This window comes from Triturus cristatus, chromosome 9 (assembly GCF_964204655.1).
Source record: "Triturus cristatus chromosome 9, aTriCri1.1, whole genome shotgun sequence".
Taxonomy (NCBI): domain Eukaryota; kingdom Metazoa; phylum Chordata; class Amphibia; order Caudata; family Salamandridae; genus Triturus; species Triturus cristatus.
In genome coordinates this window covers 339,734,450-339,750,063 of record NC_140592.1, presented here as the reverse complement: position 1 = coordinate 339,750,063, position 15,614 = coordinate 339,734,450, and positions in this window count along the sequence as shown.

The window sequence follows — 15,614 nt, the reverse complement described above, 5'->3', positions numbered from 1 at the left end:
GTTGCTGGAATGAATAAAAAAATATATATATATCTTACCTTCTCTTCACCACAGCATGCCTCTCCTCTGTCCTCTTCGTTCTGCACTGGAAGCAACCACCGGAAGCAGACGCTCCCAGCCAATTACGAAGCTGCATGAGCAGAGTTGTGATTGGTCCGAGTGTCCTGTTTGGATGCTCAGGCAGTGACTAGGGAGGCTGGGCAAGTTCTCCACTGGGCTGTGCAACACAGCCCAATGGAGAACATGCCAAGTGTGCATGACGGTTTGGCCGGAACAGTCATGTGCACTTAAGGAGTGCAAAAACACTCCTCACTCTGCCAAGCTCCGCCCAGCCTCGACCTGGATCAGTCCCTCGCAGAAAAATAAAATGGTAATAACTGCTCATTATTACCATTTTATTTCTCTTTCTTGCAGTGCTCAAATAGCAGTGGGTCTACGCTCCCCCGCCTTAATGGAAGACCCGCCACTGTCTTCTCCTTGCTCCGCCACAGCTGGGTAGTAGCCGATTGTTGCCTAGAGAGAGTTGCTGCTAGTGCTGCCCTCTTCCTGGTTGACATTACACGGACGCCATATTGGAAGTAGCAGGCTAGTCGTTTTCGCCACTTCTGAGACGACTACTTAAGCTGCATGAGTGTGCAGACGCGCCACTGATGCACATCGGCAAGCACGTTTGCGTCTGGACTGTGCTTTGTGCCAGAACTCCTGGCCCTTTGACATCAGAAAGGCCTCCTCCTTTGGTTTATTCCAAGGAACAACTATGGAGTGTATATTATGGGGGTAAGTTACCTCCATGCTCCACGTTTGGGTCTGAGGATCCTTACCGTAACATAAACTGTACTTGCTCTTCTTGTGGGTTTAGGGTCTCTCAGCCTCCATCTTTGGAAGGAATATCTACTAACGCCGACAAGGCCTTAGCAGTAACATATGATCCTGATTGGGTTTTAGTCATGGAGACCTGAGCAAACACTTCATCGGTTCCCGATTTTATTGACGCAATTCCCACAAGGTATACAATCCTTAAGCTGGGTGGGCAGACCAGGAGGTAGTCGGGCCATTGTATATAAACTTAAATATCACTGCCATATGGAGTAGATTAAATGTACTAATCTCTGTGGTGCTATTTACTTCACCATAAAAATGTCACCCATTGTCTCGTTTTCTGGCATCTCACTATATAGAACTCCGGGCTCTAGGGCAATGTTCCTGACCAAATTTGCAAACCTTATTGAATCGTACCTAGTTAGAATTTTTTTTTATCTTCTGGGCGATTTTAAATTTCACCTGGAGGAGGTCAGGAGTTGTGATTCCGGGGTACTGATTCGCACCATGGCCTCTCTGGGACTCCAACAACTTGTTAGGGCCTCCACTCATGCAGCAGGATACACCCTAGATGAGGTTTTCTCCAATGACGCCTGGCTGTCCGTGCAAGAGGTGCTACCACTAAATTAGTCTGAACACCAGCCAGTAGCCTTTACTCTTGCTATGCCTTGCATTCAGATTAAGGACACTTGCAATAACACCATGACATACAAAAGGAAATGGAGTGGGTATCTGCAGAATCCTTTTCAAGTGCTATTAGAAGCAAGCACTGCATTGAGTTTGAGGATGTGGATATGGGAGTTGCTGAATTTGCAGCCTGACTGGGCTCAGCCTCAGACATGGTCGCGCCAATAAGGGGAATTAGAAACTGCAGGAAGCTGCCGACACAGCCCCATGTTTTACTGAACGGTTAAGACTACTTTATGTCATCAATGCTGCTGGAGGAAACATTATGAGGAGCAGGAGAAAATCATATATATATGAGAATGCCTAAATAAAGAGTACAGAAGAGCTATTAGAAAAGGAAAATCCCTCTACTGTACTAATAAAATTGAGTCTGCCAACTCTTCTAGAGAACTTTTTGAATGTATTCATCAGCTCTTTGACACCCCAGTTCTTTCCAAAATTGACAGCTCAAAAGAATTCTTCAAGAAGTTGGCCGAATTCTTTCAATTCAAAGTTACTGATATCTGTAAAGAATATGCATCTTCAAATCAATAAGTGCATTCAGACTCGTACCTCACTGCTCCATTGCAGCAGATCCTCCTGGAAACCACGGAGGCTGAGGTGATACACTTAGCAACCTTCTCCTACTTCCTCCTTTTGACTCTGGATCAAATGGAGACACAACTCCTAAACTTAAAATCGCGATCACCACTGGAACCTTTTCACCCTAAAATCCTTCAACTGGCAGTTAGTGCAATAGCTCAACCTATAACCACCATTATGAAAAAAGCAGATAGTTCTGGGTGCTATCCATGGTTGAGGAAAGAAGCAGTGGTCAGGCCTCTACTCAAGAAACCCAATTTAGACCCAAGTGACCTCAAGAACTATTGCCCCATCTCCTTGCTTTTCAATCCTGGCCAAGATCCTAAAAAATAAACTTAACCAGCATCTGATGGGCCATGTGGAGAAACAGGGGTTGTTACACATCTCACAATTCGGTTTCACAAGTAATCATGGAATGGAAACTGGCCTGGTATCCACAACGGACAGCGTTAGGCATCTTGTTGACGCAGGGCACATGACTGCTCTGATCCTTTTGGATCTATCCGTGGCCTTTGACACCATCGCTCTCGCCCCGCTCACTGAACCTTTCCAGGATTTGGGTTTAGGAGATATGGCGCTGAAACTACCTACCTCATTCCTTATGGATGGATCCCAGATGGTGATCATAAATCAATTTAAATTTGACCATTGCTCCTTGCCATGTGGGGTTCCTCAGGGTTCTTCCCTGAGCCCTACGCTGTTTAACTTATAAGTTTCCCCACCGGCCAAACTTATGCTCTCCTTTGGGTTCGTTGGCCACACTGTATGCTGACACACACAAATGATTGTGTCTCTTTATAGAGACTTAGATGCCACTGTGGGCAACTTTAATAACTGTATTATGGGGGTGGCCAGGTGGCTGGGCAAGAATTGCCTAAAGTTGAATGGTGAGAAGAAAGACGTGCTGATTTTTGGGAGCCAAACATCTGTATGGAACCAAAACTGGCGGCTGGATAGCCTGGGGACACTACCCACCCCAACAGACTCAGTGAAAAATCTAGATCATGGATCGTGACCGGTCATGTGACCTCCAGGTCAATCATGCTGTGGCGTCCTGTTTCTGAATTAGCAGAACCTGTCTTTCCATTTATTCTTCTTCCTGCATGAAAACAGGTAGCCTTAGCACCAACTTCAGCCAGGATGAATTACTGCAATGCGTTCTATTTTTAAACCAATATGACAACTCAATCGAAGCAGCAAATGGTGCAAAATGCAGCGGCAAGGATGACCGTAGGCATTTCCAAACATCGGTCGGTCTCGAGAGGATTGCTTGAACTTCACTGGCTTCCAGTACAGAAGCGTATTACTTTTAAAGCTCTGTGCATTGTTCTTAAAGTCCTGTACAGTACCAGCCCGTGTGGTATTCCCCTAGTAGACATCTTCACTCAGAAGCCCATAATCTAGTTGTCATTCCCAGATTTCTCAGAAATAGATGGAAAGGCAGAGCTTTTCTGTCACAGTGGCTAGGCTCTGGAATTCCCTCCCCCGCCATCTGACCTGCATGAAGTTGCATACTCATTACAGGAAGGCCTTAAAAGCCTGACTTTCCTCCCTGTAAGGAGGTCAGCCCCAATTGTGTTAACGGGGCTCTCTAAGTGCCGTCTACTCTCAGGCTTAGTTATTAGCGCCGCAACGCTTTGGGGCATTTGTTGCGCTATATAAATATCTGTAATTTCCTTTAATGTCATTTCGTATTTCTATCAGATAAGTACTCTTCATCATTAGTGGAAGCAGGATTCATGAAGTCAAGTGAGGAGTGGGCTGAACAACCATGTGGTTAGATTCTTCAGAATTCTAGGCTAGGTGTGAGCTTTCTTACTCAGGATGAGAGAGTGGTACCCACATTGGCGTTCTGTTCTGAGTAAGTCACAACACCTAAGTAAGATTTTTAGCAATAATAATTCAAAGTACTGCCTTTGACCTATGGTTCCTCTTAGCTGGATAACTGGGTTGAAGTATTTCTCGTAAGAAGATTGAGCCTAGACTGAGAATTGTCTGATGTGCAACGCGCATGATCATGAATGAGATCAGTCTGGCCACAGGGAAGCAGGCATGTGCTTGAAGAGCTGGTGTGATGCGGTATTCCTTCTCGGGTACGTCTTAAGCAAACTAAAAAAATATGAAAGAGCCGTGCCCCCCACAACTATGGGAAATGTAATGCGGGTATGTGAAGAATCGTTTGGAGAAGGAGCCACATTAATTTAGTTTCTATTTTTGTCAAGTGTCACTCAACCAAGATGGTGCTAGTAAGGTCCATAGAATCCATAGTGTTTTTCATCATTATAGATTCAACAGCAATCTCTACATAGATGAAGGTAGGATATAGTCCATAGCTAAGAGCTGCCTGCAGGGAAATAAGACCAAAAGAGAGTGAGAGGCAAGTTTTGAGAATGTGGTGATTAGGAAGAGATATGAGCATCCAAGGAAGGGACAGAGGAAAGGCATAACAAGTGAGGTTGTGTGCTCGTAAGAAATAAAGTAGGTAGGCCAGTGCAGTAGTGAAAGATGGCCATGTAGCAGTATAGTGGGTTAACAATAGCAGTAGAGAAGTAAGAGAAGAAGTACACATGAAGAGTAGAGAGATTTTCTGACCAAAGGTGGATTATATTAGAGAGGATGGTGCTCAATTAATAATTTTGGAAAGTTCAATTTTTCTTAAGAGGCTGGATGAGGACAAAGATAGAGGCAGCTTAGAGATAGATGGAAAATCTGGAAGGAGTGCTAAGGATGTAATTCCAGATAGATTTTAAACCTGTCATCTTTATTGGATTTTCATGTTTGCATCACAGAAAGGGATGTCAACAAACCAGTGCAATAATAATGGCTTCCCAACATGTCTGAATAGTTTTTAATTCCCTTCCTCTCCCACTTCCCCTATGAATTCCAACAACCAGGTCAACGAGTGTAAGAGTTTTCAACCTTCCTCCCACGGTGAGTTAGACATGTGGCTAACGCTACTGTTCTTAGGAAATACCGTCTAACAATGGGGTAAATCATGGCTCGGGTAGACGCCTCATGATTCTGCCCTTAGTAAGTGGACATATTCAGGGAATGTCATGAAAAGGTTGGAAGACTCTTAGATTGATGAATCCAATATCGGGCCCCAAATCATTTGAAACTCCTTGTACTGGTCAGATTTTGATTTTTGACAATCTCTATTGTCATGACATTCCATAAGCTCAGATGGTAGTGTGAAATGGGCAGAGGGTCTTTCTTTTTCCAGTTAGAAGCTAATGTAGTGTTTTTGCTTCACTTTAAGCAATTTCAAGGTTAGTCCCTATTTGGTATTCCATAAGAAATGAGCAGAGGACCAGTAAAACAAAGGCAATATCTGAGGGGTTGGAAATTGCATAGCTGCTTAGACCTCAGCCCTGAACTTGGAAAGTCCCACCAAATATGCCTAAAGATTACAGGTAGGCAGCACACGGTTCGAAAGTATGCTTTAATGTGTGGATAAAATATTTTAAGCTTCTTGCAAGTCTCAAAGGTGAGCATGATATACTCTTGGGACATATCTGAGATTGTGTCACAGTTTCTACTTTTCCACCCTTCTAAGGGGCCAGGCTTTAAGGAAGGTGCAAAAGTGGTGTTGCCACGGATGGGTGTGAGGGCAACGTGGTCAGGTTCAAGCAGCTTGTTAGGGTGTCACAGAAGATCAGTATAGAATTCCTTGGAGCTCCTAATGTACATCATTTGGAGGTCGATCTCGTTGGGTACCTACACCAAGTCCCAAATACGCTGCCTTCTACTGCTCGATTTAAATGTGGCCACAGTTTTCAAAGTGCCTAGGTGACCAATCTAAGAGGTCTCACCGTTGTGAAGCCCTGTAATATATTGGAAATCCAAGAGGGGCAAATCTTCAGCAACCTCAGGGCAACACTAAACTATTTATGCTAACCTTGCTAGGTTCCAATACAAGATACATATCACACTTGTTTGTTTGAGTATTATGATGAAGAATTCCTTGTGCAATTTCATCGGTAGAGCTTGAAAAAGACAGAATCCTGCACGGTAGGTTAATTTTGATGGTGTTAATTCGATTAATCCATGAGAGAAAGATGGGTGACTATCTCCGAAAGTCCTCACTTAAGGATGTATTGATTTTTATGTGATTAGCTTTGAAAAAATCTGATGTATTTGGCATTATATGCACTCCGAAGTATTTAATTGATCAATCAGTCTACCAGAAGGTGGCCTGGGATTTTAACTCGTTTTTCTCCTACAGGGAAGTGCGACATTCAAAATCTCTGGTTTTGCTTGGTTTATTTAAAAACCCTTTGGCTTTTTCCAAACCCATCTACTGGGATAGAATGAGTTACATGGATGTGTCCAGTGATGATAGGCTCAGCAGCACATCATTTGCAAATTAAAGATAGTTTGTATACATCTCTGCCAAACGTGATGCCTCAACATTCTCATATGTCTGGTTATGTGCCACAAACGTTTTGATGTTGACTCAGTGCAAAAGCATGTGGTAAACTTCCATTGAACATGAACCTTGAGGTGGGTGATTAATAGCCTGCCAGCAGCATGGTTGTAAATGGGAGTCAATATCCTACCAGCCGTAATGTGTTCGCTAGGACCCACCAATGCACCCGGTCGAAGGCCTTTTTTGTGTCTAAAGAGAGTAACTGCAGGCATAGTCTTCCTCCTGTCTTTCTCAATAAGGCGTACTGTACTGTGAATATTAGTATGTGTCTGATGGCCTTTAATCAATCCCCAACTGATCAGTGTGTATTAAATCAGAAACAAGGGGGTCCATTCTAGTTTAAAGTATCTTGTTTGTGGTTTGGCATCAACATTGAAAAGTGTTATTGGCCTACCTTATGCACAAAGATTTGGATTTTTACCTAGCTTCGAGTTAATGGAAATATTAGTCTCATTTATCGAAAGGGTCACTTTGCATTCTCTTGCAACTGAATTAAAAAGGATGGTCAAGTGTGGGGCTAGGGAATTAGCAAAAACTTATAAAAATTTCCAGTAAAGACATCTGGGCCTGGAGCTTTGTGTAATGTGAGGTATTTAATTGCTGCCATTCCTTCAGGTTGGGTAATAAAGGACTGAAGCATATCCCTCTGATCTGAAGTCAGATGTGCAAGTGATGCTTATAGTAACAAAAAGAGGTTTGTTCGCTGTCTAAGAGAAATTCAGGGGGGTATAGAGTGGCACAAAAAGTTCAAAAGCCTCCATTTTATCTCCCTCTGAGGTGAGCATCGAGCACTCAGTAAGTTGTATCTCTCCTACATATACATCATACGGCTTTTGCTGCAACCGCCTTGCCAAATGGGTCCCAATTCTATAGCCCTGATCTTATGAAATATTTTGAAGGCACAGCAGTATTGTTTTTATTGAATTGTTTGTAGCCATTGCATTACATTTTCTTTTCAAAGACGCGATCATATGTAGGAGATATTGGGTACGATTTGGCTTGAGTACCTGTTCAGCTTTTAGGAGCTCACCCTCCAATAGATCCTTTTATTTGCACAATAACCTGTTGAGATTGGCTGTTACCAGATGCATTTACCCACAGAACTGCTTTGAAAGTGTCCCAATGACATGAGGGGCCCACTTCACCTGGGGTATTTCATTGAATTTTGTTCCTATACGCGGGGTGCAAAAAGTCACCCACGCATGGGGGTGCAAATAGTCACCCGTGCAATGAAGATCAGAAAGGTGAACAGATAGAAAGAGAGAAGATATCCTAGGAAAAAGGGGACCCATTAGTGAAGTGGAACAACCACTTGCTGTCCTCTGTTGCCCTCACACACCCCAAGAGGTGTCATGCTTCATCATTGGGCAGTTGCTCCTCGTAGGGCCGGCGCTGCAATTCCCTACGGGTCCCCTGAAGGGTCTCTTTGTCGGAGATCTTTTTAAGGACTGCCGGATGGTGCAAGCATTACACCTCTTGGGGTGTGTGAGGGCAACAGAGGACAACAAGTGGTTGTTCCACTTCACTAATGGGTCCCCTTTTTCCTAGGATATCTTCTCTCTTTCTATCTGTTCACCTTTCTGATCTTCATTGCACGGGTGACTATTTGCACCCCCATGCGTGGGTGACTTTTTGCACCCCGCGTATAGGAACAGTGCCCCCTTGTTAAAACTAATATAGTCTTTTGGAGCATGGACACTGGACCTTTAATAGCTCCGTGGCCCCCCCTCTTCTTTTTTGTTGTATTTCATTGAATGTATTCCTCTATATGTGATTAGATATCAGTTCTTAGTACAGGAATCCAAAGCAGTGTTGGATACATTATACATAATCCCATCAGGGGAATCCCAGATTTCAGAATTAGCTCAATCAGCGCATGTTCTGAGAGCACGATCAGATGCATTTTGGTATTCATTTCAAGTTACATCAATGCATGGTTAACAATGTGTAGTCAATTCTTGAATTTCTTGAGCAAGCATGAAAGAAGAATGTGAAGTCTCTCTGATATGTGTTATGCTCTATCCAAGGGTCTACAGGCCAAGGGTCTTTAGAGTCTTTCTACTCTTTTTAGAAAGGTCGCTCAAGTAGGATGAGATGGAGCCTGATCTTTCTTTCTCAGCTTCCCACACTAAGTTAAAATTGTCAGTTAATATTATATTGCCCACAACAAACCCTACCAGGTTTTCTAGGAAGGTAATTATGAAATTGTTGTGGCCGTGATTAGGGGCATACATAGTGGCCAGTGTGACTTGTCTACTCTGGCTTCAGCCCACCACCATAACTTATCTCACTTCTACTTGCCATAGAGGCAAATTCCAGTGATTTCTGAAAGAAGAGAGCATGCTATTATACACATTTCAAGCCAAAGGCTGCTATGCAATTGAATATTGATTATGTTTCAGGCAAAGTTCATCAAGTCTCCTTAGAAGGGTCTCTCGAAGTTCCATAATATCATGCTTTTCCTCGCCCAGATAACGCCGAAGATTGAATCTATTGTTGAGCTAGTGTAGTCCCTTCATCTTTGATGAGATGACTCTAACCATTAAGTAAGGATATAAGGTATCCTTATAGTACCAACCCTCTTTCTCTTCCCATGCTTTGGACTATCAATGGCCCCACTGGGTCTCATGCTTCTTGAAGTTCCAGGTTGAGTTGGCTAACAAAAATATGTGCCTCTTTGATCTTGTCTGTGACATGGTTTGTCACTGACTGGCATTTCATTCTCAGCACCGGCACTACTGACATTCCACCACATGCTAGCCCTGTGTCTGTAATGTTGTGATGGATCACAGATTATCCGTAACCCAACCATGGTGCATCCACTTCACCCAACATCTTTCCCCATGCAGCAACTTCAATGGGTCCTCCTAAAAAATAAGATTCATAAAAAAGCTAACTCTTCTACAATTTCTGACACCCTGTGTAAAGGTCGCTCAGCAGTAGCATGAAGTGCCCCGTTTATTAATGTAACCTTATAGCACAGAAACCTGGCAAACGCACCAATCCTAGATGAATTAGTTCCCCAGGGGGTGTAAACTTATGAAGCTTATGAGAGAAGGAAAAAAGATGGAGGTTTTGCTGTTTTGTTTATTATGATGTACTTTTACTTGAACAAAACGATTCTATCTCTATAGAAAACACCAAGCCCTCCCAAGACATCTTTATTCTAATCTATCTCCTCCATCTGGATTCCCTTTCAGATTCACTTGACCCTTTAACATAACTGTCTGACTTCCCTGGAAGAGGCTACTTCCTCCAAATGTGATTGCCCTTCAACTCTCTGAATGTGTGCTTGTAACCCAACTGTGCAAGAATACCAACTTCTTGAAGTTGAATCCCAACAAAACAGAGATTATGTTTACCTCCCCTAAAATCCAAACAAATGATCTAAATTAGCCATTTTACCCCCCCCCCCCTCTCTTTGCTGCCCCAAAAGTCCGCATTGATGAAAATCTGGGATTTAATTCTCACACATCCAATGTGTCCAAAACCTGTTTTTTTACTTACATATCTCCCTTAAAGAAAATCCTCCAATTATTACGAAGGGATACAGGGCTCCAGTAGTCATCACATTGGACTACTGGAATGCCATACTCCTGGAACACTCCTAAGAGCAGGATTTCCCAGCTTCAGCAAAACGCTGCCCCTAGGCTGCTCCGCGGTCTCATGAAACAGGACCCCATTCCCCCCTATTCATAGGACTTTAAACTCGTTACCAATTTACAAATGTATTACATCTTAATCTCTAACCATTGCATACAAAGAGCCATCTACACAAATAAACAAGGGTTGTTTTTATTTTTTTGCAAATCAATTCGGTGTAAGCTTTCTAGGCAGCTTCGCTTGGAAAATACATTTCTCCTACTGGTTCCCAAAATCAGTGCAGTGACTTTTGGTGATAATTCGTTTTCCATTGCCAAACTGTGCAATTCACTCTACTTGCATTTAAGAAGCCAGCCGTAATGACTTATTTCTACTAGAAGATGTAAGAACTTTCCTTTTATTACTTAATCCTGCGCCTAGCCATCATCACGATAGACCATCTCCTCTTCATCCAAACTCTATGCCGATCCAAAAACCTTTGGTGATCGTGCGCTAAACATATAACCATTACCAAGTTGACCACCTAGTTACCCTTATGAGCACCTGCAGAACTAAAGTACCAAAAGTATGACACATCCGCCCCTGGCGAACACGCGCTTGATGTCAACAGAACTCGCCTCAACTATGCATTTGTTGTTTGCACATGACTTCACAAAAAATAAGGTATAAACTCATTCTGCACCTGTGGGCTTTATAGAATTTGTTTAAACTGCCCCCTACTTGCAGAATAATGAAGCTGGTCATATGTTCTTCTTATCTGTAGGTGGATGTAGAGTTCACCTTCCTGTTCTGAAGAACATCCCTCGCCCTCTTGTTCCCCATGTAAACCATCTTTCAATTTAAGACCATAAACCATGGGAACTTGCATATGGTGATTAATTTATGCACAGTGTTGCAGGTGACATCCACCGGCACTCCTTTTTGTGTTGTGGACAAGTCCTTATTTTGCAGCGTCAGACTTTGACCCATAGCAAGAGAGCGAAAGGCAGAAAAGGGAGAACGCAGGTGAAAAGAAAGATAGGCAAACATTGACAAAGGGAGAAATCTGGCCCCAAAAAAAGGGACTGTAAGTGTAGATTAGTGGAAGAGAAAGGCATGAGGTGGAATCAACACTAAGCAGTCTGTGTATCTGCCACCCCTAGCAAGCTGCAGTAATGGCAGCAAGATTCTAAGAAAAACTTTAGGCTCCTGCACCTTATAAATAAATAAAAAATGAAGTATTGCACGTGACCTAATGGTCTTTATGGACAATATCTTGCTAGTTGTGTGAAGGTGTAAAAGCCATTTCATACCACTGAGATCCTAGGGTCTCCATTTCATGCATTCACATCAGTCACCAAGGATGGCCAAAGCACATCTATTGTGAGTCCTGGAACCCGGAACTGCAATTGTTTTTCTTCTGGATTATGCACAATGTATTATGTTCCTCTATATGCCTCACTTGTGTTTGCTCCACACTCTGCAGAGTAGTCTCATTTGGAGTGTAAGCGAGAGATTGCCAGAAGGACCTGGCTAGCATAATGCATAAAGTGTCAAAGTGATTGTGCAAGTGACTGAAAAGAGTGGCTGAGGTTCACCTGATCTTAAAGTGTTCTGAAAGAATGAATCGGTTTTCTGAGGGGGTCTCAACCCTCCATCCCCCCACCCAGCAGGCATTTGATCCTCCTGAGCTCTTGTTGAAGGGGTCCTCTAGGGAGATCTGATGCTCCACCGCTCTGGTCGAACAGAATTGGCCTTCATCCTGGCAGTGGTATGAAGCTGTGGATTCTGGAAGAGCAACAGTAATCGCATGACTTTAAGTGGGCCGGGTCCTCCCTGTGCTCAGCACCGGCAGTTCTTAAAAGCATGTGCGGAGACGGGTCTCTATCAGACTCTCCATTTTTGCCCTCACCCTTAGGGTGAAAAAAAAACTCAAGTCTGCATCAGAACCACCCTTCACTGCCTTTGATGTAACTTCTGAGAGACTCACTATAGATCTTTCGCAGTCTCCTCATTTCAGGACTGAAGCATTTTCAATATTATATACAACGAAGCCATAGTTGTTGCTTATTTATCTTATGCAACTAACAACCATTGACAAAGTCAATAGTCCTAGTTTGTTGTAGGTATAATGTCACTTGCTGTATTATTTATCTGAATACAATGACAGAAACAGCAAAATACCGGGCGGCCGGTACATTATGCAAATCACAGGATTTTAGCTTAGGTGTTTTTAAACCATGCCCTGAATTCCATAGGCCACGCCCCTTTAACCCCTTCCCCGCTCATGACGGAACCACTCCGTCATGAGCCACGGTTGCCGTGCGCTCATGTCGGAGTGGTTCCGTCATGCCGCGACCGTTGGCGGCCGCTCCGCCCACGCGGCGCTGTTTCCCCGCCTGTGCGGGGGGACAATGCAACTGGGCAGAGTCATGACGGAACCACTCCGTCATGAGCACAGCTCAACCGTGGCTCATGACGGAGTGGCTCCGTCATGAGCACAGCGCCACCGCGCTGCCCCCCCCACACCCCCCAGCGCTGCGGCGGAATTCCCGCCGCAGCGAAGGGGTTAAGAGACGCCCCACCCCCACACACCATTTTTTTCATTTCACTTAAAGTCCTGAGTAATGGAGTATGTGCCTGTATACATGTATTGGTACATATTAAGTACAAACCTAGCTACAAAGCAATCGAGAGGATTGTGGAAAACAGCTATGATAACTTTGCACCTTGACCATTGAAGAGACATGTGGTGTCTTCACGAGTGCACACTGAACTAACCCAAGAAAGTATTTGTTTGGAACATAACAGTAATACATTAACCCCTTTTAGAGATAGAGAGTTTCAATTGGGTTCTCTTTTCTCTCCCCCGCAACAGAACAGACACAAGAAATATTAAACATTATTTTAAAAGGCTTTACTTGAGTGAATTAAAAATGCATGAAGTATCTTCACCTGCTGTAGCAGATCTAAAACTGAAGGCTGCCATTATGAATGAGCAAAAAGTAAACATCATAAGCATATTTATAATAATTGAAATGAATTCTTCTTTAGTGAATCCTGGCTAATAATAATTAGCATTGAAAGGCTTGTGGCTGTGAGGAGTACACAGGATTAGCACATACTTGAATACCAAGGGCAAAGAGCTCACAGCGGCTTGCAAGGACAGCTTGTATTACTGAGACGCCACAATGTACTCAGTCTGTGCCTCTCTCCCTGAGAAGACTGAAAATACTGCTTATAAATTGATTTTCAAAACAATTGTGAGAAAGATATAATTGCTACTTGTCATGTAACATGAGAGAAAAACCCATAAGAATTACTACACCATTATCCACATTCACGGTCTGATCCACAAACTGCATTCTGTAGTTCATAAAGCGGATATACAGTAGTACTGCTTACTCATTACAACATGGAGTTCACAAGCCCATGGTCGTAAATGTTCACCTCTCCTATCTTTTCTATGGGGATCTCTTCAAACATGTTAGTTCACAACTTAATACATGTGAGGAAGTGGGGGTATGGGGTAAAGTGGGGAATGCGTCCATTACTTACCAATATTTGCACTACTCCTGTTCCTTCTCCTTCGCCTTCCTTCTTAACGAAGGAAATTCCCTTGCATCTAATTAGACCCCTCCCCTCTTGAAATAAAAACACCTCCCACCCCCTCCCCTTCCGTACGTAAAAAAAAGCCAAACCAGATACTCAGTTGTTCCTTACTGGGAGGACGGGAGGGAATCTTAAGGAAAGCGGGGGAGAAGGACTAGGAATAATGCTGTTAGCAGTAAGTAATGGACGCATTACCTCCCATCCCTCCCTCGCCTTCCTTCTTAACGAATGAGACACAGCCAGCAGCGGCAGCTGCAGGTAACAGCGATGGGGTGGTGGAGCCAGGTTGGAGTGTGGGGGGGGGGGGGGGATTTTGAAAGACGACTACAAGGGAAAATTAAACAAATAATTAATTTTTCCTTGTGGTTGTCTCTCGAAATCCCCCCTCATCTGGCTCCACCGCTCTTACCTTCAGTGGACGCGGCTGGACATAGCAAATAAACAGAAATGGACAACTGAGTCGCAAACACACCAAAATTTAATAAAGTGCACAGATCATATAGAGAAATCACTCAGTTCCTTCATAACGGACTAAACTCTGTCACCCAAAATACTATAAAGGCTGTCAAACTCAACAATCCTATACTGATGAACAAAAGTGGATGGAGTAGGCATGTTGCAGCCCTACAAATCTCGACAACTGAGGTCCCCTGCAATTAAGCCACTATTGCAGTCATACTGCATGTAAAACGTCCCTGAACCCCCAGAGGAGGAACCACACTTTTCACCTCATATTTCAAGATAACCAGAAAATGGATCCATCTCCTCAAAGTAGCCGTAGATGGTTTCTCCCCCTGCTTGACTGGACCAAAATTCACAAATAATGTGTCCCCTTTCCAAAAGGACTTCACCACATCAAGGTACAATAGTAGACACCTTCTCATGACCAAATAACGCCATCTGCACCCCTCTTCTGAAGAAGGCTCCGGACAAAACTCGGGTAAATTCACCTCCTTGAATAGTGTGAATAGCTGAATTGACCCTAGGCACCCATGATGGTAGCAAAACCAAGACTATCCTATCTGGGAACACGTTACAAAAAGGATATTTACAAGACAAGGCCCCCAACCCGCCCAGGCGCTTGGAGCCAGTAATGATCACCAAAGAATAAGTCTTAAATGTCAATAGATTCAAATCCACCTGAGCAAGAGGCTCAAATGGAGGCCCAGTCAAAGCCTCAAACACCAACTGCAGATTCCAATTTGGAAAAGAACGAACAGCTCTGGGAAACGAATTCACCAACCTTTGCAAAATCTAGGCATCAGCCCCTCCACATTCTTCAGATTGTGCCAGGAGCCACGAAAAGCCTGAATAACAGCACACTGAACCATCAGAGTAGCTACTGACAAACCCATGCTAGCTCATTCCAGCAAGAATTGCATAATCAGAAAAAGACTAGCCAAAGCGGAATTCACCTGTTTCCTCAAAATACCAGGCCAAAAAGGCTTTCCAATGCCTAGCATAAGAATGGAGAGTAGACGGCCTCCTAGATACCTGCCAAGTCATTTGCAATTCCTCAGAAACCCCCTAAACAGTTGCACCTCTCCGTTCAACCTCCATGCCATCAACGGCAACTTCTACAACGACCCCCAGGGGAAGAGATGGAATGAGGGGAAGAGATGGAATGAAGAGAGGAGACGGGACAACCGGTAGAGCCCATTCCTGACTTTTATTCAACAACCCCAGAAGAGGTAACCAATTTGCTTGGGACCAATGCAGAGCAATCAAAACTACTTGAGCCCTCTCTTTCCTGACCCTCTCCAGAAAAGACCGGATCAACTGTAAGGGTGGAAAAGCACAGATCAGAGTCAGAGGCCAGGGTCATGTCATCCCATCCATTGCCCTTGCATGAGGACACCTCCCCATTCAACAGAACCTCTGCATCTTGGCATTCTCTGGAGAA